The sequence below is a fragment of the Prionailurus viverrinus genome, chromosome B4 (genome assembly GCF_022837055.1).
Source record: "Prionailurus viverrinus isolate Anna chromosome B4, UM_Priviv_1.0, whole genome shotgun sequence".
NCBI classification, from domain to species: domain Eukaryota; kingdom Metazoa; phylum Chordata; class Mammalia; order Carnivora; family Felidae; genus Prionailurus; species Prionailurus viverrinus.
This window is the reverse complement of record NC_062567.1, coordinates 77102426-77123050: the sequence shown is the minus strand read 5'-3', so window position 1 is coordinate 77123050 and position 20625 is coordinate 77102426. Positions and strand designations below refer to the sequence as shown.

The 20625-nt window shown below is 46.3% G+C and overlaps 1 protein-coding gene across 6 annotated transcripts in view; it reads right to left on the bottom strand.

Annotated features, from left to right (window-relative positions):
* The window catches only part of LOC125169484 (cationic amino acid transporter 3-like), a 111735-nt gene extending 97598 nt beyond the window's left edge, over nt 1-14137 (bottom strand). For 3 of the 6 annotated variants that reach the window (XR_007153696.1, XR_007153697.1, XM_047864880.1), the window contains exon 1: nt 6631-6742. The gene's annotated coding sequence lies outside the window, so the exon portion shown is untranslated. Of the gene's footprint in view, nt 1-6630; nt 6743-14041 lie in introns of those variants that run through there. The other 3 variants (XM_047864879.1, XM_047864881.1, XR_007153698.1) reach the window with 2 other exon arrangements.
* Between the last annotated feature and the right edge of the window lie 6488 nt (nt 14138-20625).

The following is a 20625-nucleotide window of genomic DNA, read 5'->3' as shown; positions in this document are numbered from 1 at the left end:
ACCAGTGGCTCTGAAACAAACAAGTGTAAAGTCTCCTGGATAGCTAAGTTTCCCAGAGTTTCCCAAGTCCTAATTCAAGCAGCCCTGCAACTCTGGGGAGCAGTCAGGAATACAAGAGTAGAGGCTCTGAGTTCAGGGCAACAACCTTAAAGAATATTAAGTGTGGTGTATGTGGAACACAAACACTTCCAAAGTGGAAACAGTTCAGAATACATACGAAAAAGTAAACAGAGCAAAAGCCACCGTGAACATGGGCGAGTCTCATAGCCAAACGTAGAACTTAGTTAACAAAATGAAATGAAAAATGGGATTTTCCCATTTTCTCTTTCTGTCTGTGCCTTCTCTAGAAGTGTATGTCTAACCATGGTCATTCATTTATTTATCAACAAATATACTGGTCCCCAGTTATTCAACACTGCTATAAATCAAAGAAAAACACAAAAATCCCTCCACTCAAGATGCTTACATTTCTGTAGGAGGAAGCAGACAATAAACAAATAAGTAATAAGAATATATATTGTGTGGGGCGCCTGGGTGGCGCAGTCGGTTGGGCGTCCGACTTCAGCCAGGTCACGATCTCGCGGTCCGGGAGTTCGAGCCCCGCGTCGGGCTCTGGGCTGATGGCTCGGAGCCTGGAGCCTGTTTCCGATTATGTGTCTCCCTCTCTCTCTGCCCCTCCCCCGTTCATGCTCTGTCTCTCTCTGTCCCAAAAATAAATAAACGTTGGAAAAAAAAAAAAGAATATATATTGTGTTGGATTTGCGATCAGTGCTGCAGAAAAAAGTAAAGCAAGGAAAAGTTCAGATGTGCTCAGGATGTGTGTTGGGATTTTAAAATGGGTGATCCTTGGGGCGCCTGGGTGGCTCAGTCGGTTAGGCCTCTGACTTTGGCTCAGGTCATGATCTCACGGTCCGTGAGTTCGAGCCCTGCGTCAGGCTCTGTGCTGACAGCTCAGAGCCTGGAGCCTGTTTCAGATTCTCTGACCCTCCCCCACTCTCTGACCCTCCCCCATTCATGCTGTCTCTCCCTGTCTCAAAAATAAATAAACGTTAAAAAGAATTTAAAAAAATAATAAAATGGGTGATCCTTAGGGCGCCTGGGTGGCTCAGTCCATTAAGCATCCAACTTTGGCTCAGGTCAGGATCTCATGGTTCATGGGTTCGAGCCCTGCATCAGGGTCTCTGCTGACAGCTCGGAGCCTGGAGCCTGCTTTGGATTCTGTGTCTCCCTCTCTCTTTTCCCCTCCCCCACCCACACTCTGTCTCTCTCTCAAAAATAAACATAAAAAAAATTAATGGGTGGTCCAGGGGCTCCTGGCTGGCTCAGTCAGGGGAGTACCAGAGGAGCACGTGACTCTTGGTCTCAGGGTTGTGAATTGAGCCCCACTCTGGGTGTAGAGATTACTAATAAATAAATAAACTTTTATAAATAAATAAATAAAATGAAAAGGGTGGTCCAAGACAGCCTCACATTCACACTGTTGTGCAACTATCACCACCATCCATCTCCAGAACTTGTTCATCTTCCTAAGCTGAAACTCTATACCCATTAAACAGTAACTCCACATCCTTCCCTCCCCCCAGACCCTGGCAACCACCATGCTACTTTCTGTCTCTATGAATTCAACTACTCTAGGTACCTCATATAAGTGGAATCATACAATAGTGTCCTTTTGTGACCAGCTTAGTTCACTTAGCATAAGGCCTTCAAGGTTCATCCATGTTGTAGCAGGTATCCGATTGTCCTTCCTTTTTAAGGCTGAATAATATTCCGTTGTATGTATATACTACATCTTGTTTATCTGTTCATCCATTGATGAGTATGTGGGTTTCGCCTTTTGGCTATTGTGAATAATGCTGTTATGAATATGGGAGTACAGATATCTTTTTGAGTCTCTGCTTTCAATTCTTTGGGATATATACCCAGAAGTGGGATTGCTGGATCACACTGTAATTGTATATCTAATTTTTTGAGAAACCATCATGCTGTGTTCCACAGCGGCTGCGCCATTTTACATTCCCACCAACAGTGCACAAGCGTCCCAATATCTCCACATCCTCGCCAACACTCACTATTTTCTGTTTCTTTAATAGCAGCCATCCTCATGGGTGTGAAGTGATACTTGGCGATCTGGGGGGAATAACAAGGAGGCCTGTGGGGCCAAGATGGAGTGAGTGAGTGGGAAGAGGTAGGGGATGAGGTCAGAGAGAAAGTTGGAAGCCAGATTCTTCACTTAGGGTCTGAGAGTCACTGTGAGGACTTTGGCTTTTACTCTGGGTGTGATGGAAACCCTAGAAAAAGTGATAGTTTTATATGTTGGCTACTTATTTTCATGTTCTTTGAACTAAGCATTTGGTTCTCAAACTAAGGAAAGGCCTCCTCCAGAGTTCGAAAACAAGACATGGAGACGGTTTCTGCAGAACTCTCAATAGACGTTGTTAGATGTCCAGCGCGTCTAACAACACAGTGAGGGCTGAACAAGCTGCGTTCTTGCATCTGCCTCCCTCTCGAGATGCCAAAGAAGAGATGCCATAGAGTCAACCATGGGAGCGTAACATGATGGATTGCTTTCATTGAAGCTGTTCACTTTATGGATTATCTCTAAGCAGGATTTGATCACTTAAAAATCAAACAAAAGTCATTTTAGTATCATTCACTATTTTAGGTTATTCCCACCATGACTGGATAATCAAGAGCTGACATGGATACAAAGGGCCCTTTTTCTGGAACCTGGTGAAATAAGGGGCTGCAAAGACAGGGGTAGGTAGACTCTCAGAAAGGGGGCAGGAACCATGTGCATCAGGCACTCGGAAGCCTTGCAGAGTTAAATAGATGAATCCAGTCCCAAGCCCCAGATGCCTCAGGAAGGACTGTCAGAAATGTCTGAGATGATCAGAGCTGGAGAGAGAAAGGGCCCCAAAGGGAAGCCTGAAAACACATTTCTGAGAGGCAAAGAGTACCTCTCATAACCTCACTTCCCCCAGGCGACAGAGATGAAAGCTTCTACATCAAAATGAGAAGTCCAAGGAGTTATAGATTTTCTCAACAATAAATAATCCGGAGAGAATGGCCGCCCAACCACCGTTTATAAATGTTAGAAAATACACACTTGTGTGGGTGGGGAGGGGGGAGATGGAGGGTAGAGAAGGAGAGAAATATGGGGTTGTCCCCACTGCGAAAGGAGGAGGGACAGAAATCAATTTTCACCAGGCCATTCTTGGGATTCAAATGGGAGTTAGGGGAGGGAAGTATAATAAAATCTGGAACCCTAAATAACTAATTTCTCTCAGTAAGGAAACAGACCATGTACTCTTAGGTTCTGCATGCTGTGTTTCTTTCCATCTGAGGACCACCTTATTCACCGTCCAGTCTAAACATAGTATGATCACCACCCACCCCCAGGGTAAAGAGACTCCACAGCTTGCCTCACATCATAGTCCCCACCTCATTTCCCTTCTCCATGGGCTCATTACAGAGGTCTTAGGTTTCCTTTAAGCCTTCAAACATGTCTAATAAAAATGGTAACAGGATAGGGGCGCCTGGGTGGCGCAGTCCGTTAAGCGTCCGACTTCAGCCAGATCACGATCTCGCGGTCCGTGAGTTCGAGCCCCGCGTCAGGCTCTGGGCTGGTGGCTCAGAGCCTGGAGCCTGTTTCTGATTCTGTGTCTCCCTCTCTCTCTGCCCCTCCTCCGTTCATGCTCTGTCTCTCTCTGCCCCCCAAAAAATAAATAAACGTTGAAAAAAAATTTTTTTTTAAAATGGTAACAGGATATAGAAGGCTGCTCTTCCTCCTCTCCTCAAGTAGAAAAATAATAGACCTAGGTAGCAGTAAAAGTCTTTGGTCATTCATTCATTCATTCATTCATTCAACAGTAAGCACCTTCTTAGAAGGACACCTTCTAAGTCCTTGTGCTTGATCTTACAAACACAATGGGAAGGAAGAAAACATGCTCCCTGCTTACATGGCACCCCTTGTCTTTAAGAATGTTCTTATATAATATTACTGCCCAAAATGTGTAACCTGAATCTAACGATAAAAATGATCAGTCTAGGGGCACCTGGGTGGCTCAGTCATTTAAGTGGCTGACTTTGGCTCAGGTCATGATCTCATGGTTCATGAGTTCGAGCCCTGCCTCGGGCTCTCTGCTATCAGTGCAGTTCCTGCTTCAGATCCTCTCTCCCCCTCTCTTTCTGCCCCTTCCCTCTCCTCTGCTCATGCACACTCTCTCTCTCTCAAAAATAAATAAAAATTAAAAAAAAATTTTATTGATCAGTCTACAAAACAACCTTCTACAGAAAGTTAACTTTCTATAAAACTGTTCAAAACTGTCAGTGTCAGGAATGACAGCCTGAGGAACTGTTGCAGATTAATGGAGAATAAAGAGACACAGGGGTGCCTGGGTGGCTCAGTGGGTTGAGTGTCAGACTTCAGCTCAGGTCACAATCTCGTGGTTCACAGTTCAAACCCCATGTCAGGCTCTGTACTGACAGCTCAGACCCTGGAGCCCGCTTCGGATTATGTGTCTCCCTTTTTCTCTGCCCCTCTCCTGCTCACACTCTGTCTCTCTCTATCTCAAAAATAAATAAAATATTTTTTAAAAAGAGAGAGACACAACAATGAGATGCAATGCAAAACCTTGGATTGGACCTGGATCAGGGAGAAACATTTTACTATTAAAAAAATTGGACAGTTAGTAAACTATGGACCATATTTCATACACACACACACACATACACACACACACACACACAGGAGCACTGGAGAGAGCGTGCAAATGTAGAAAAATATTAACAATCAATCCTGGTGAAAGATAAATGGGTGTTAATTACACTATTCCTGCAACTCTCTATAGGTTTGATATTTTTCAAACCAAAAAGTTAGGAAGAAAACAAGAATGTCCCAGTAGTAAAGGTTACGGATTCTTATTCCCTGAATGGCCTTTATAAACAAGCTTGCCATCACTTTTGGTTGCAACAAAATCCCACCCAGAATGATCTAGCCCAAATCAGGAACTTTAGATCAGAGGAGTGGGTGGGAAGATAGAACTCCTTTGTCTTTGATTTACAACCAAAATTGTCAGCAAGCAAAAATGCCTGGAAAGAAACCACAACCTTGGCTCATGTTAGTACGGTTATAAAAACTACATACAGTTATTGTCATTTTGTGGGACTAACACAAATTAATAAATCCGGGCCCTAGGCTTGAACTGTAAGAGGCATGGGGGGGAACATGTGCAGAGGCTGGAAGCAGAGAAAAATTATATCAGGCAAATAGGGGGACCAGATATATATGAAAAAATTAGGGATACATGGAGAAAGGGGTGAAGGAGAATCAGAATTTGTTAAGCTGTAATGCACATATGTTCCTTCATTTAACCCCCATAACAACCCAATGAAATAAGTGTTATTATTCCAACTTTAAAGACTGAAAGGTGAGACAACTATCCTAAGCTCATACAGTCAGTAAAAAGAAGAGCTGGAATTTTAACTTGGTTCCTTGTTACTTCAAAGACCATGTTCTTTCTACCGTGGCACCTTGCCTCCATAAAGGGTCAAGACTGCAGCATGGCTTTTAAAGGAGTGTTTGAGCCAGTTCTTATCTTTGTGTCTAGGTCACCCTCTGCCAATGTCTTCCCTTTCATCTCAAATAGATACTGATGGGCCAGAGCTAGAAGTGGAGAAATCATTAAATCTGAAAGCTCCATCTAAACCATGTCCTGCTAAAATCCTAATCCAATCGACTGGGGAAGGGAGCAGGTACCTGGCTGGCTCAGTCAGTACAGCATCCAACTCTTAATCTCAGGGTCTTGAGTTCAAGCCCCACACTGGGTGTAGAGATTACTTTAAAAAAAAAAAAAAAAAGGAAAATCCTAACCCAATCTAGCGCCAAAATGTCTCCAGACTATATTTTTAGATGTCGGGAAAGATTCCAAACATCCCCATAGCCATCCCAATAGTTCCCAGATATAATTTTACAGCTAATTATAATTCCTACCCACAACTTTAACCTACCTCCTTTAGCTTGGCTTTTAGTAGAAATATAGGATAATAGATCTCTAGATGCCAAATATAAGTCACCCTCCTGAGACTTCTTTCATCGTTTTACTCTTTCATTGTCCTATTCCAAATATTTTCTAGTCACTACCTCATTCTTGAGAATAAAAAAAACCATATTCAGTGAGGTTAGGAAATGCTAGAGAAGGTAATGAAACTTTCATTCTCATCGCATAAAGGAAGAAGGGGGTGGGGAGCAGGTATTTTTTTAAATGGGAACCCAATAGCAGGAAGATGGTTGCAATTTCCCTGACAGCCTAAAAACCTCCAGTTTTGGCCCTCCCAAACCTCAGCCATCACCCAAGCCTTCCAGATGTTGCTGGCACACACCGTTAGGAAACATCTGTCACAAAGGACAGCCCCAACTGGGACAAAAGAGAGTAGTAAGGCAGACGGTGCCAATTTAATGAGGATGGTTTAACAAAACATCTTTTCAACCTCCCTAATTCACTTGGCCATTTGCTCCCCAGACTTGGCCCCCAGTCAGGAGCAGACTGGGAATGGTTGCCAGAAAATGGCAATCTCCTCTTTATCCTTAACCCCGAGGAACCCAGTACCAGAAAAATGTCAGCTCACCAGTCACTTCCAAAATACGATTCCCCCATTCCAGAGCTAAAACTTCACGGTGATGCTGGGGAAAAGGACTTCAGCTGTGTCAGGTTGATATTCTGGTTTGGTGGTTGTTGATAACCAGACACCTGACCGAGTAGAATATAAAAAATGAGCACCAGCCTTCCCCATTGTGACCCATGTCTGTGACCAGCTCTGAGCTCACAGCACCTAGAGCATTGTTAGTATTTATTAAATCATCCTTGGAAATAAGCACGAAGACTGATGGACATCAGACATCGATATGGACCTCTTTGTCTATTTTTGTATCTCCTCATTATTTTTTCAAGTTGTTAAAGAATATGGACTTAAGATAAAGAATAATGGGTATTCTGAACATGCTATTAGTATAGGAAGATCAAAAAAGAAGGTAAAGGATTGCCTTTCTATTTTAGTTTCAAAAGGAGGAAAACCCTGAATATGTCCAAAAACAAGACCATTGACAAAGCAGCCTCTAAGGATCCTGACTTTATTGGGGGAAATTGCCTAAAAATTTGGATTAAATCTAAGGAATTCCAACTGAAATCATTGGTTTCAGATATTTGGGGATCAACAACCAGCCTTCAATTCAATTCAGCTGACATGAAGTCACTTAGACACTTAGCACACCTTGTCTACACTAGACCTCCATCTACTAGGTTCCTACAGTTCACGAATACTGTATATCCAGGGCCAGCCTCCTGCCATAGTCTCTGGTCCTCCCTCCTGGTCCATAAAATTGGTAACTCTGAACAATCACATCCTCTGGGCTCTCAGTCAGATTCACCCAGCAGCCATCAGAGAGTGCTGCCCTTCCTTGAAGCAGGATAAAGCCCTAAATCACATTCTTCCTGACTACTGCATTGCAGCAGATAACTGAAGTGTGAGTGCCCTCTACCCTCCTTCTGGAAAATGACACTTTCTTCAAGTCTTACAAAGATTCTCTCTCTCTCTCTCTCTCTCTCTCTCTCTCTGTCTGTCTCTCTCTCTCTCTCTGTCTCCCCCCTCCCCTCCCCACACCACCACAACTAGACCTGCAGTATCCTGCTCTCTGTTAAATCCAAACTTCTAAGATTGTATTTCCAAGGCTTCCTTTTCAGTGTTCTTCTACCATTTACTGTTACTACTAACCTTCTGTGTCTCTCTGCTTGACCAGGACAAATCTTTCCCCACACATGCACATCTTGCTGGCATTAACATCAGCCCTCACACAGACTCTCCCTCTCTGCCTAGAACACGCTCTTTCCAAACCCTGTTCAGCATGACCCTCCTTCCAGAAGCTTCTCTGGCCACACTTACAGATAGATATCTGATCTCTCCAGCATGCTCTTCCTTGCCCCTGCTCTCTCCTCATTACTATCCAGTGGCATAACTCAGTGGCCTAGAACTTCACACTGGGAGAACACCCCTTTAGGAAAGAGGGTAAGAGTAGTTGTGTGGTGAGGTGGAGCAGAGAAGCACAGCTTCTGCCTGGTGATGCTTTTGGCTTGCCTCTCTTTCCCCAGCTGAAGCCTGAGGTGCAAAGAGCTAACTGGCCACAACCAAGGAAGTACCCCAGGGTCTACAGCCCAGCTTGGCAATGTCAGAGATATGAAATAAGAACTGTGGTCCAAATCTCTTTCACCACAACAAAGTGAAAGTATAAAGGAAGTAACCCACGTCGGCTGAGACCAAGTGCATGATCTGTGACATTTACAATTTGCTCCAGCGTCATCCCCTTGATGTGTGACATCTCAACAGAGAGACAACACAGAGTTTTATTACTTCCACTGCTTTACTGAATTTGGAAAATAAGTCATCTAATGCTTTGGCAGTAGGCACCATGACACGATACTCAAACTGCAATAACTACATTTAAGGCTGGCCTGCAGAATGGAGGAGTGGGACAATAGTCAAAGGACAGAATGGTGTGTACACCAGGACTTGTCTCGGGAGGATGGGGAAGGATCCATGAAATGCCCTTGTACTATAAGCTCCCAGAGAAAAGAGTGTGCTGTATTTGCTATCATTTTCCCTGTACTGTCGAAATCACTACACAGATGGATTCTCTATAGCTTGGGTTGGGTCTAAAGCGAGAAACTGGATGGTCCCGTAAATGGAAACCACACAACGTTTCTAAGTGAAAAAGACTGGATTCAGTCTATTGAAGATCAGATTTCAACTAAGTGTAAATGAACACAAACGCAAATTCCAAATTGGAAAATTTAGGCGCCACAGAAACTCTTTGTGCAAAAGAATTTAAGCAAAAGCAACATTTCCCCCATAAATTATTAACACCACCACCACACCCCCAAATCACCACGCATTCATTTACACACAGTGCAAGACAATGGTGGCAAATAGAGAACACCCGTCTCTGGAAATTCACAATGAAGGGCATGTTGTGCATATTTCCCCACCTGCCAAAATAAGTAAAAAATACATAAACTATGAATCAGTAAGGCTATTCCTAAATCAGAAATGAACTGTCATAGCAAGGGGATGTCAAGATCCCAGATGGCTTCATAGTTGACAGAAAGTTAGAGTAGAAAAGACCTCATTTTCCAGTGTTGGCAAGATTAGGGAGTATCTTCTGTACACCATCAGTCAGCCTGGGAAAATTGTCCCTTCTTGGCATTTTGTATGACTGTTTCCCAGTTCAACCTACATCTTCACCTTGGGCCATGGTCCAATTAAAAGAGCATCTTTTAGGACTTCCTTCCATGCCCCCAAACACACACACACACACACACACACACACACACATACACACACGCATACACACACACACAAATCCACCACACCTTGAAACAGTAAATCCAGTTTGCTCAATTATACAGATCCAGTTAAATATTTGCTATAGAGATTAATACAGATCTAGATACTAAAATATAATAAAAATAATAATAATAATAATAATAATAATAATAATTCTCAGTCTTGGTCTGTGCAGAAAAGGAAAAGAGAAAGAAACCATTTCAGTAGTAATAAATGTGTTACTTCTCCCCTGGGAAAAGAGAAGTTAAGGTCAGGCAGCTTCCCTGAAAGGTTGGAAAGAAAGCTGAAGTAACCAAATTCAGCTCATACTAAAGAAAATAAATATCCAAACTTATCTCCCAGGAGTCTTCTGAGAACAACCTCACCAAATGGATCACTTACCAGTCATCTTCCCACCTATGATCTTACTTTGTACTATATTCTGTTTGAACATTACTTAGAAGAATCCTTTCTAGGGGTGCCTGGGTGGCTCAGTCAGTTAAGAGTCTGACCAGCTCAGGTAGTGATCTCATGGTCCATGAGTTGGGGCCCCATTTTGGGCTCTGTGCCGACAGCTCAGAGCCTGGAGCCTGCTTCGGATTCTGTGTCTCCCTCTCTCTCTGGCCCTCCCCCTCTCCCAAAATAAAATAAACGTTAAATTTCTTTTTAAAAGAGAGAGAAGAATCCTTTGTAAAATAAAAACTCCTTAGGGTAGAACCTGCTTCATGTTCTCTCAATGAGGCTAGAAACCCTTATTCTGCAAGTAAATATTACTAGGGGCAACTAAGACTTGAACTTGAAGGCATGGCACCCCAAACTGTCTTCTCATTAGACCAAGAGGAGACACAGCCACCTCCTCCAACTCATCTACCTACCCTACCGCCCCCAGTACTGCACCTCTCCCATCCCATCCTACTCTGGCAGAAGCTGAATTCCGAGTCAGCAAAAACCCATCCTGACATAGACTAACACACTCCAGACCAAATGTATGTAGATAAAATCCACCCACCCAAATGCGGACCAAAATCTATGTAGATGTAGACTAAGACATTTTTGCTTCCTTCCCTCAATATCTATGGACTCCCTGCTACATGCAGACATGATACTAGTAATATTGTACCATTATTCAGGTAAACAAGCAGACAGCCAGGCTTTCTCTAGAGGCTGTATAGACTCCATATCATCTAGTACCATTCTGAGATGGTTGTGAACAAGGTGTCTTCTGCGAAGACAGAGGTAAAACTGGTGTTCCTCATTCATAATCTGACCTCAGTTACAGGTTTCGTTTCTGTCAGAATCCAGTTTTGGAAATTCTTAACACTTCTGTCACACCAAAACAAAATGATCAACTTCGACAAATCAGACAAGCCTGAGCTTCTGCTCCTAGAGGTCTTCAGAAACTCCATGGGCTACAGGAAGAATCACAATTAGATTTTCCAGGGGCACCTGGGTGCCTCAGTCAGTTAAGTGACCAACTCTTGATTTTGGCTCACGTCATGATCTCACGGTCATGAACTAATGGTCGTGAGACTGAGCCCCATGGTGGACTCCATGCTGACATGAAGCCTGACCAGGATTCTCTCTCTGCCTCTCTGTCTCTCTCTCAAAAAAATAAATAAATAAAATAAAATAAAATAAAATAAAATAAAATAAAATAAAATAAAATAAAAAACAGTTAGATTCTCCAAACAAGAATCAGAAAGAAAGCTGAGGGAAGCCACCAAAGAGGCACAATTAAGGGATTCAAAAGTGATGGGATACATTGATGTTAACAGTGAAAATTAATTTCTTCTCTACTTCTTCCTAAGATTCTCTACTCCCAACCTCTCTCAACCCCAAATCCTGTCAATCCAGAACACCTAATAAAAGTCCTCAGGAAAAAACAGTAGAAGGAAATCGATCTGCCTATCTACCTATTTTCCAAACTACAACTGTAAGGGTGGGATAGCCTTTATCTACAATGAGTACTGAGTCACACTCATTTTTTCCAAGATGCTTTGCTAAACAGCTGGTTCCCCCCCAAATCCTTCCTTTCCTGGTAAGTACAGAATCTAGAAATCCATCCAGTGGTCCCATCTATCACTATACCCTGTCTCCTCTTTGAGACGAGCAGTTGTGAGTGGTCATAGCGCAAGGCTCCTTCTTCCATGTACCTCCTCCCAATATACACCCTCAGCAATACATACACTTCACACAAGGTGGCATAGGAAAGGCGGGCTATCTCTCTGGTTATCTTCCCTCATATCTTTATTTTTTTTTAATTTTTATTGTTTATTTATTTTTGAGAGAGAGAGAAAGCACAAGCAGGGAAGGAGCAGAGAGAGAGGGAAATGCAGCATCTGAAGCGGGCTCCAGGCTCCAAGCCATCAGCACAGAGCCTGATGCGGGGCTGAAACTCCCGAGCCATGAGACGATGACCTGAGCCGAAGTCAGATGCTTCACCAACTGAGCCACCCAGGCGCCCCTCCCTTCATATCTTTAAATGTATCCTTCTGTCCTCCCATTTAAGTACTTGACTGTCTCCTCTTTGTCCTCTCTCACCAGACTGTGCTGGATTCCTGTCATAGCCCCACATAGCTGCCCCACACTCTCACCGTCTCCCTGGTTCAGTCAATTTGTTTTGTGTTGTTTTGCTGTAGGAAAGATACCAGATTGTCTGAGTCAGATGAAAGTTGTACCATGTCTCAAAGTCCTGAGTTCTTATCCAAATATAGATCAATATGACTCCTCCATCAAGACCCACCTCGGGGTGCCTGGCTGGCTCAGTCAGTAGAGCATGAGACTCTTGATTTCGGAGTCATGAGTTTGAGCTCCACATTGGGCATAGAGATTACTTAAAGACGCTTTTTTAAAAATTAAACAAAAAAGGGACGCCTGGGTGGCTCAGTCGGTTAAGCATCCGACTTCAGCTCAGGTCATAATCTCGCAGCTGGTAAGTTCGAGCCCCGTGTTGGGCTCTGTGCTGACAGCTCAGAGCCTGGAGCCTGCTTTGGATTCTGTGTGTGTGTCTCTCTCTCTGTTCCTCCCCCACTTGTGCTCTGTCTCTCTCTCTCTCTTTCTCTCTCAAAAATAAATAAAGAGTAAAAAAATTTTTTTGATTAAACAAAAAAGACCCACCTGCCTCACCCCAGCTCATGCATCGTAATGTACAACAAAGAGCCTCCGCCACCACTTTTTTAAGGGACGCTCTTTATCCCTATTTCCTTGTTGTTTCTAATCCCCAGTCTGCTTTGTGATTTCTGCAATAACAAAATAAAAAGGGACAAAGATAAACCAAGAGAATATAATCCAAAAATCATTTTTTATCAATTTGGAATATGCTTGGAAAGGAAATTCACTTTTCCACATGATTTTGCTTAAACTAAGGTTAAAATGAGCCTGCCTTCTGGAGGCACATAACACATATCAATTGATAATGGAGAAAAGGTGCCCAAAAACTGCTAGAGGGGAAGATAAAGACAAGCTAGAAAGAAACACTTGCCACATATAATCAATAAAACCGGCGTCATGCATAGATAAGTGTTGTCTGGGCTTCTGGCGAAGGGGTACTGCCCACAGGGTACATGACTGGGGTAGGGGGAGCCTGGGTGGAGAACAGTATAAGATTCCAAGAGCCTTAGAAATTAAAGAGGTGCAAATATGTTTTGCAATAAGAGCAAAATGTCTCTTGGCGACCCAGGAAGCCAGTCCTATTTCAGGCTTCTCCTCCAAGCCTCTATCAATCAATAAATATGCCTATCATGTACATAAAATTGATAGATTCCAAGAGAGAGAACAGAGCCATCAAGTTGCAAGGTTTATTTAGCACTGGCTCATTTACAATATATTTGGGACCTCAGACAAGACTCCATACAGTGTTTTAAAGACCACTAGGCAGCCACACCCCAGTGGAACTCAGCAATCTTTCCTCCTATAGCCTGACTTGGCTTATAATCAATCCCCACCACAGCTTGTTTACATTAGATAAGAAAGGCAGGGAGATACCTTCAACAGCTGTAAAAATAGATATCTAGCTGCTTGAGCATGGAGGAAGAAGACCCACGGACCCTCTCTCCTCATGGTGGGCCACCTTACCAAACAGGACCTGCTCTTCTGCGAAGCCCACGGCAACACCCCCGCCCCACGAAGATATGACACAGAGGCTTTCAGAATCGCCAGTGAGAAAGCATGACAAAACATGACAGAGGCAGCAGAGCCAGGTGGAAGAACCTTCATTCCCTCAAAGAACACATCTAAGCATACTATGTGCTGGGCCCTGTGGGAAAGACAAAGATGAACAAAACAAGTTCTGGACCAGGTCAGGAAGGAAAGGCCAGGAAGGAGGGCAGGGCAAAGAGGTGGGAAGGGACGCTGAAGGAGAAGCGCCAGGGACTAACCTCCCCTAACTCGTTTTCTTCAGCACAGCTAAGAACCTTTCTGGTCTAGAGAACGGAGTCTTGGCCTCCCCATCACTCTGACTCCAGCAAAGCCACCTGCCCTTCCCAAACTTGCAAGGCCACTGGTCTGCACCCCCCAATCCAAGTCTAGCTTGGGCACCAGCAAATAACCTCTGCTCACACCCCACAGGGCCTGGACAGCCAGTGGCACTCCAAGCCCAGACTTCTTCCTCTCTGGCTCGGTCCCAGTGTTCTTGCCAACTCCATAACCATGAGAAATCACTTACCCATGGGTTTTTTCTACCTCAGAGGTGAGACACCTGAGAAGAAAGTGCAAGCTAAACCCAGGAAGAGGTAAGAAGCTTGGCCAAGCAGAGTCAGGATATGGAGCTGAGTTTAGGGGTGGGCGGGCCCTGGAGGGGGTATGGGGGCGGGGCTCGGGCAGGTGGGGCAGGGTGGGGTGCTTTGGGAAGAGTGAAAAGTGTGAAGAAGGTGGCTCAGCCCCCTTCTAGGAGGAAAGCTAGAGGTGGGCAAGGGAAGACTAGCGGGGCCCTGTCTGGGCAGCAAGATGTGAATTTAAATTTTTTTTAAGTTTATTTCTTTATTTTGAGAGAGACAGAGACAGCACGAGTGGGGGAGGGGCAGGGAGAGAGGGAGAGAGAGAATCCCAAGCAGGGTCCCAGCCACCAGCACAGAGCCTGATGTGGGTCTTGAACTTACGAAACCGTAAGATCATGACCTGAGCTGAAAAGAGTCAGATGCTTAAACGACTGAGCCACCCAGGCACCCCTAGGTGTGAATTTAGAAGGAAACACTCTTGGGGTGCCTGGGTGGCTCAGTCGGTTAAGCATCCGACATCCACTCAGGTCATGATCTCAGGTTCGTGAGTTGGAGCCCTGCATTGGGCTCACTGCTATCAGCGTCCGGATCCTCTGTCTCCCTCTCTCTCTGCCCCTCCCCAACTTGCCCTCTCTCTCTGCTTCTCAAAAATAAACACTAAAAAAAAGAAGAAGTAAACACTCTTTCCAGGGTCCTGGGCATGGAGGAGGTCCCAGTTGACCAGAGAGTGTGGGGAGCCAGTGGAGCCCAGCCTGTGGTGAGTTGGGATCCCAGATCCAGCTAAGGAACCCACTCAAGAGTCCTTTAAACAAAGATAGAAGCACCCACCAGCCACCTCGCCCGGTTATCCTACTAGGTTCCTCTACTACCACCATCCATCCCTACCCCCTCACCCGCATTTCAAATCACTCCAGAAATAAAACTAAAAGGGAACTGGCACAAGTTCACCACGAGGGATTTCCTGAGACAGTCATTCAGCGTTCATAGCATATTCTAACAGAATGTGCATTGAGCATTGTGCTGCAAGAAATAAAGAAACAGATACAGTCCCTGCCCGGAGAGGTTCCTGCTCTAGACATTCAAAACGTAGGGCTTCCAACATGCTGAAAGAGCGACCAGAGGAAGGTGCCTCCTCCTTCCCTGAGCCTTAGTCGTTAAACAGAAGCAAGAATTCTCAGAGATGGAGAAGGTGGGGCCTATTTAGAGACCGAGGGCTAAATGCACAAGTGAGTGGCCCAAGAAGCCAACAGTGTCAGGGAAAGGGGGCACCACTGCCTTTACTTGGTAGTGCTGAGATTCTTCTACACCCTAAATCAGGTGTGGTAAAGACTGGGGTGGAGGTGGAGGGAGGGGAGAGGAGGATAGCGGCAGGACCGTCAAGGGATGGAGTCTATACTAACTATACTAAGACAGAGAATTGAAATTGGAGCAGAAAGGATTGCCCCAGATCCCAGAAAGAACCTCCAACTGAGGAAAACCTTAAAATCGCATGGACCCTGCCCAACACATCTCCATTAGGCATGGACCAAAGGTATTAATTGAGCACCTCCTTTGTTCCAGGCACTATGCTGGGTAGTGGATGAGTGGCCCAGCCAGGACTACGGAGCCAAAATTCCTAGGGGCAAAGGAGACAGGCAGGAATTGGAAGGATGGCTGTAATGACAGAACAGTAGGGGAGGGGCATCTGGGTGTTTGATTTATGTCTGTTCCAACAGTCCTAGGCTGTCTTCCCCTGCCTCAAGCTGGGATTTTCCCAGATGTGCATCTGCTTGAGGGAAAGAAGGGCGGGGGAAGGGGGAGGGTCTCCGTGTCCTTGCATCTGGTCCCAAGAGCAATCCCTTCCCCTTTCTCCCTGTGCTATTCACTGCCTGCTGGGTAGAGGGTGGGAGGCTGGGGGAAATGCCAGGGCCCCCAGATAATCACCAGGTAATGAAAAGAACTGGCCCAGGGCTGGGGGGGGGGGGGGGCGGAATGCAGAGGATGCGAGGTTGGGGCCATAAATCTCTCCCAGAGGAGGGGGTACAGAATGGGGGGACCTGGCAGTTGGAGCCCATCCAGGTGATTTCACACGAAGTATCTGCACCTTGAGGGGCGGGAGGAGGGAAGTGGAGAGGAGGCAGGGATGTGAGCTAGAGGCAGGGAAAGAGACAGAGATAAGAGAAGCAAGGAAGAGAGAAGGAAGGGAGGGCCAGAGAGGGAATGAGGATGGGGGAGGCAGCAAAATTAGAGAGACCGGAGGAGATGTGGATGGAGAAACTAAAAGGCACACACGGTGAACCTCATAAAGATGTGATGGGAAGAGAGACCCTCAGAGACTGAGGAAGGGAAGCAGGGAGGGAGACAGGGAGACGGAAAAGCTGAGGGCAGGCGCAGTCCTGCAAAATCGCCGACCAAAATATATTTGGAGTCAGACAGACAGAGAGACGGATAGACAGACAGATCTGCCTGCATGACGGAGATAAAGGTGAAGGAGGCAAAGTAGGAACAAAGAAAACAGGGAGGCAGTGAGGAGGGGGGAGGGAGCAAGACAAAGAGAGAGAAGGAGGCAAGTGTGGAGCAGGAGGAGGGAGCGAGGCCGGGGAGGGGGATATATATTTTCTTTATGATTCTCTTCAATCTCACTCGGCTCGCTGCTGAGCCGGTTCTCCTCTCAGGTGCTGCTGGGTGGCGGATGTGCCCAGAAAGCTGATAGGGTGAAGCCGCTGCCATCACTGCCCCAGGCTCCCTCCCAGTGCCAACCTGGGGATCCCAGAGACCGCTACTCGGATATAAAAACTGCCTCCCTTACCCTCCTCCCCAAAATGCTGCAATCAAAGGAGGCCTGAAGCTCGGCCCTAAATTTTTGAGAGTGAATGCAGCCTAGCACGACCAGCGCGCAGGGGGAGTGGGGGCCAAGGAGAAAGTGAAACAGAGGCAGGCAGACAAGGGAGGCAGACAAGGTCTGGAGAAAGTGTTGGGGACAGACTGGGGTTAGGGATCACTTGGAGAAGAGTGAGGAGAGGGTGAGGACGGGGACAGTGTCTGCATTGAGAGCAAAATAAGCACCATGCAACGTAGAAGCAAAATAAGATGCCGGTGACTGTCCGTTAATTTGGAATCAACAACGTAGACACATTCTGAGCAGTCACGATCAATGCCTTTAAGCAGCTCTTCACTAAAGGGCCCCACGAATATACATATGAAATCCACACAAGGAGAAACTGAGACAGAGAGCAGAAACCTTGAGGCCAGTGTACATGAGTGAGTCTAGGTGTTAAGGGACCAGTGAGAAAGCAACCAGTCAAATTTCTGAAGACCTAACACAGCATGGCAAGTGGGACCCTGCCCTTTGCCCCCAAGCTTCCTCGGGGCTCTGCAAAGCCCAGCTCCCCTAGCTCCCCTGAGGGGCAAGGGAGACCCTAAGAACATTAACTCAAGCGATCTAAAGAGGAATTGTTCTACTCACCCCCTTCCCTGCCAGCCACATTTTCAGGTCCCAGAGGCCAGATGTCTGGTTATAGGTAGAGCCTAAGGAGTCTCTTTAGCAGCAGGAAGAACCTATCACAGCTGGTTTGGGCCTCCCAGAGCTAAGCTCAGAGGCTTCAGGACAAGAACTGAGGTCACTTTCCTCTTCCTTTGGAACACCCGTTCCAAAGCGGTATGGGTAGATAGCCAGATGGCCACCAGGGAACAGAGTCAGAAGGACTCCACAAACCAGGGAAAAAAGAGGACTCGATTCCCAGAGTCCCTGGCAACAGCTCGGTAGGCCAGTATATCTGGAATAGGGACCAAAGTTGGGCAGCCCAGGCTCCAGGCCAGCCAAAGGACCCCCGAGGCAGCTCTACACCTATTTTGTTGGCTGGGTCACACAAAAAGCCGGCAACTAGGAAGCCCTGCAGTACCAGAGGGGACCGCTAGGGAGTGCTCGCCAACAGCCAGGCTCCGGAGAGGCAGGGGTAGGCTGACTTGTAGGAGACCGGAAGACAATCGATCAGAGTCGCCCTGGCAACCGGGCTGAGCCTGAGACAGACAGCACGTCGATAATGAAATCATCGTTAAATGACTTCAAGCCCTAATTAATAATCCGGGCCAACCGAGGCCATGCCTGACTGGGGTCGGGGAGGGGGGGGGAGGGGATGTCATTGTTGGGGGAGCATTGGAAGCTTCTGGACAATTAATCAATTAATCCACTCACTCAATAATTGGCTCCTTTGTCCTCTGCCGTGCCCCCTCCCCCACCCCGTCCACCTCTGACTGTGGAGAGGGTAAGATGAGATGCGGTGCTAATCGTTTCCAAGGGCCACGGGGCCTCCCTCTCTCTTTTATATCCACTTGTCTGTTTCCTGGACCAACTCACAAAAGCCTTCAGCAAGATTGGACTTCCCTGGTGCTCTTCTACAAAACCCACCAAAGAGTGAATATTCTAGAACCTGGAGCCCTAGCTGTCTAGGTACCTCCCCATACCCCCCTACTCCTTATCCCATCTCATCCCCACCCCGGTGCACATGCACACGCAGACACATCAGCCACCCGCAGCCTACCCTGATGGAGTAAAGAGCACTGAAGTGAGAGTCATGGGAGTCAGGTAAATCCCAGTCACACCAGCCCACCCTCAGATACGTGACTTGGAGCAGGTTGCATGCCCTCTCCGAGGCCTCGGTTTCCCCATCTGTTACCTGAGGAGCTCCAACTGATAGCTATGACTCCTTCCTGTCCTGTCATCTATTATACTAATCATGGGACCTGGATCATCTCCCAGTCCTCTCTACTCAGTTTCTTTATTTCAGGGAGGGAAGAGGGGGGTGGGAAGGAATGCCAGGTACTGATTTCTCAAGCGCCTCTTCCCCAAGGAACTCACCTTGAGAGCTGGAAAGGGGGAGATGGCAGATGGCAGAAGAGTGGATGGAGGGATGCTTCCCCAGCCCATCCCCCACCTGCCCAGTCATTCTGGCCTGCCCACCCACCTTGCTTATTGCTCTCCACAACCCCCAGCAGGAAATGAAAAAGGTACAGGAAATTGCACTTTAAATCCCCCAGCTCCTGGCTCCCTCCACCAAGCCAGGGAGCTTGGGAGGGACTAACCTCACAGACCAGGCTTTCTGTTTGTAATTAGTAAGCAGCTTAGGAGGAGACAGGGCTCCCTGCCGAAAGAGCCCCTCTCTCCAAAACAGTTAAGTGGGTTATCAAAAAACCTGGGGTCAGGGGAGAGCATTTGGGTTTAGGGAGAAGGAATCTGAGAAAGATAAAGAGAGCCAGTGAGACACCTGGGCTGGACAGGTGATAGATGGCCTTCTTTCTGGAAGAGCTAATTCGAGCGCCACCTGTAGCATGGCGAAACATGTGTAGCTGGGGATGGGGAGTGAGGGTAGAAAGAGAACCCTCCAGCGAAGTCCTGCAGAGAAGACCAGGGAATAAAACCCACCAGATCGATCCCCCCACCATGGACACTTAGAAGTTTAATAAAGTTCAGAATGTCCAGGGCTTACATGTAATTAAAGCCAGGAGCTGCGTAATTACATTTCTTCTCCAAGTTCTACCCTTTACTCTCCTCCTCCCCCACGTATACACATCTCTTATGAAAGACATTGAACAAGATCCTGGATTTTAGAAACTGCCCCCACTAAAGAGATGGGCTTAATTTCAGCAAAAGAAATTTAGAGTACACCTTGGGAAGGATTTCCTTAGAGCTAGGGTTGGTAAATGCTAGAACAAGAGAAACACACACACCAAACAGGAAAAGGAAAGCCGCCTCTTGACTGCAATTTCTTTTCATGTGGGATTGACCTCCAGATGATGTATCCCCACGCCAGGGAACGAAATATAGTCTCTCTAAACATTAGGAAAATAATTCCCTGCTAACCCTTAGCTCCAGGAGGGAGACGATTGTTTCCCTCCCCCAGTCATGGCAAACATTCTGAAGAAGAATTACGCAAGGTAAGAGCCCCACAAGTAGACACCTCGTTTGCTGTCCTATCCCCCGAGGCCCCCCTCTCCGGTTTGATCTCAACCTCTCTGCACCTCTCACTGTCCATTCTTTGGAATTGCCTGGTGAACGCACCATAGGGGGAAAAGAAGGCATCCCAAGGGAGGAGAAGAAGAAGGCCCTGTTCTCTGGGATGTGAGACAAGAGAGAGACACACACACAAGACAAGAAACCCTGGCAGAGGGGGGAAAAACTGCATATAAGTTAATAGAGTGTAGCCACACCCTTCAAGTGCTGAGGGACCTACGGAAAGGAGACTGGAAACAGAGATTGAAAATATAAAGCAAGATCAGAGAGAAGGAGATGCCAGATTCAGAGGCTGGGGGGCAGGGGGGGGGTACAAAGGGCTTGGGAGACAGGAGGCTGACGTGCTCAGTGGATATGTGGAGAACAAGTTAAGATAGCAAAGTATATTTGAATTTACAAATCTTTACAACTGTACACAGTTCTTTTGCAGAAATCTCATTTTATCCTCAATAAGTAACTACAGAGGCAGGTGGTGGTATTGCTGTTTTACAGATCATGAAACTAAGGCACAGAGAGGTTCAGCAACTTGCCTCAAGTCACAGA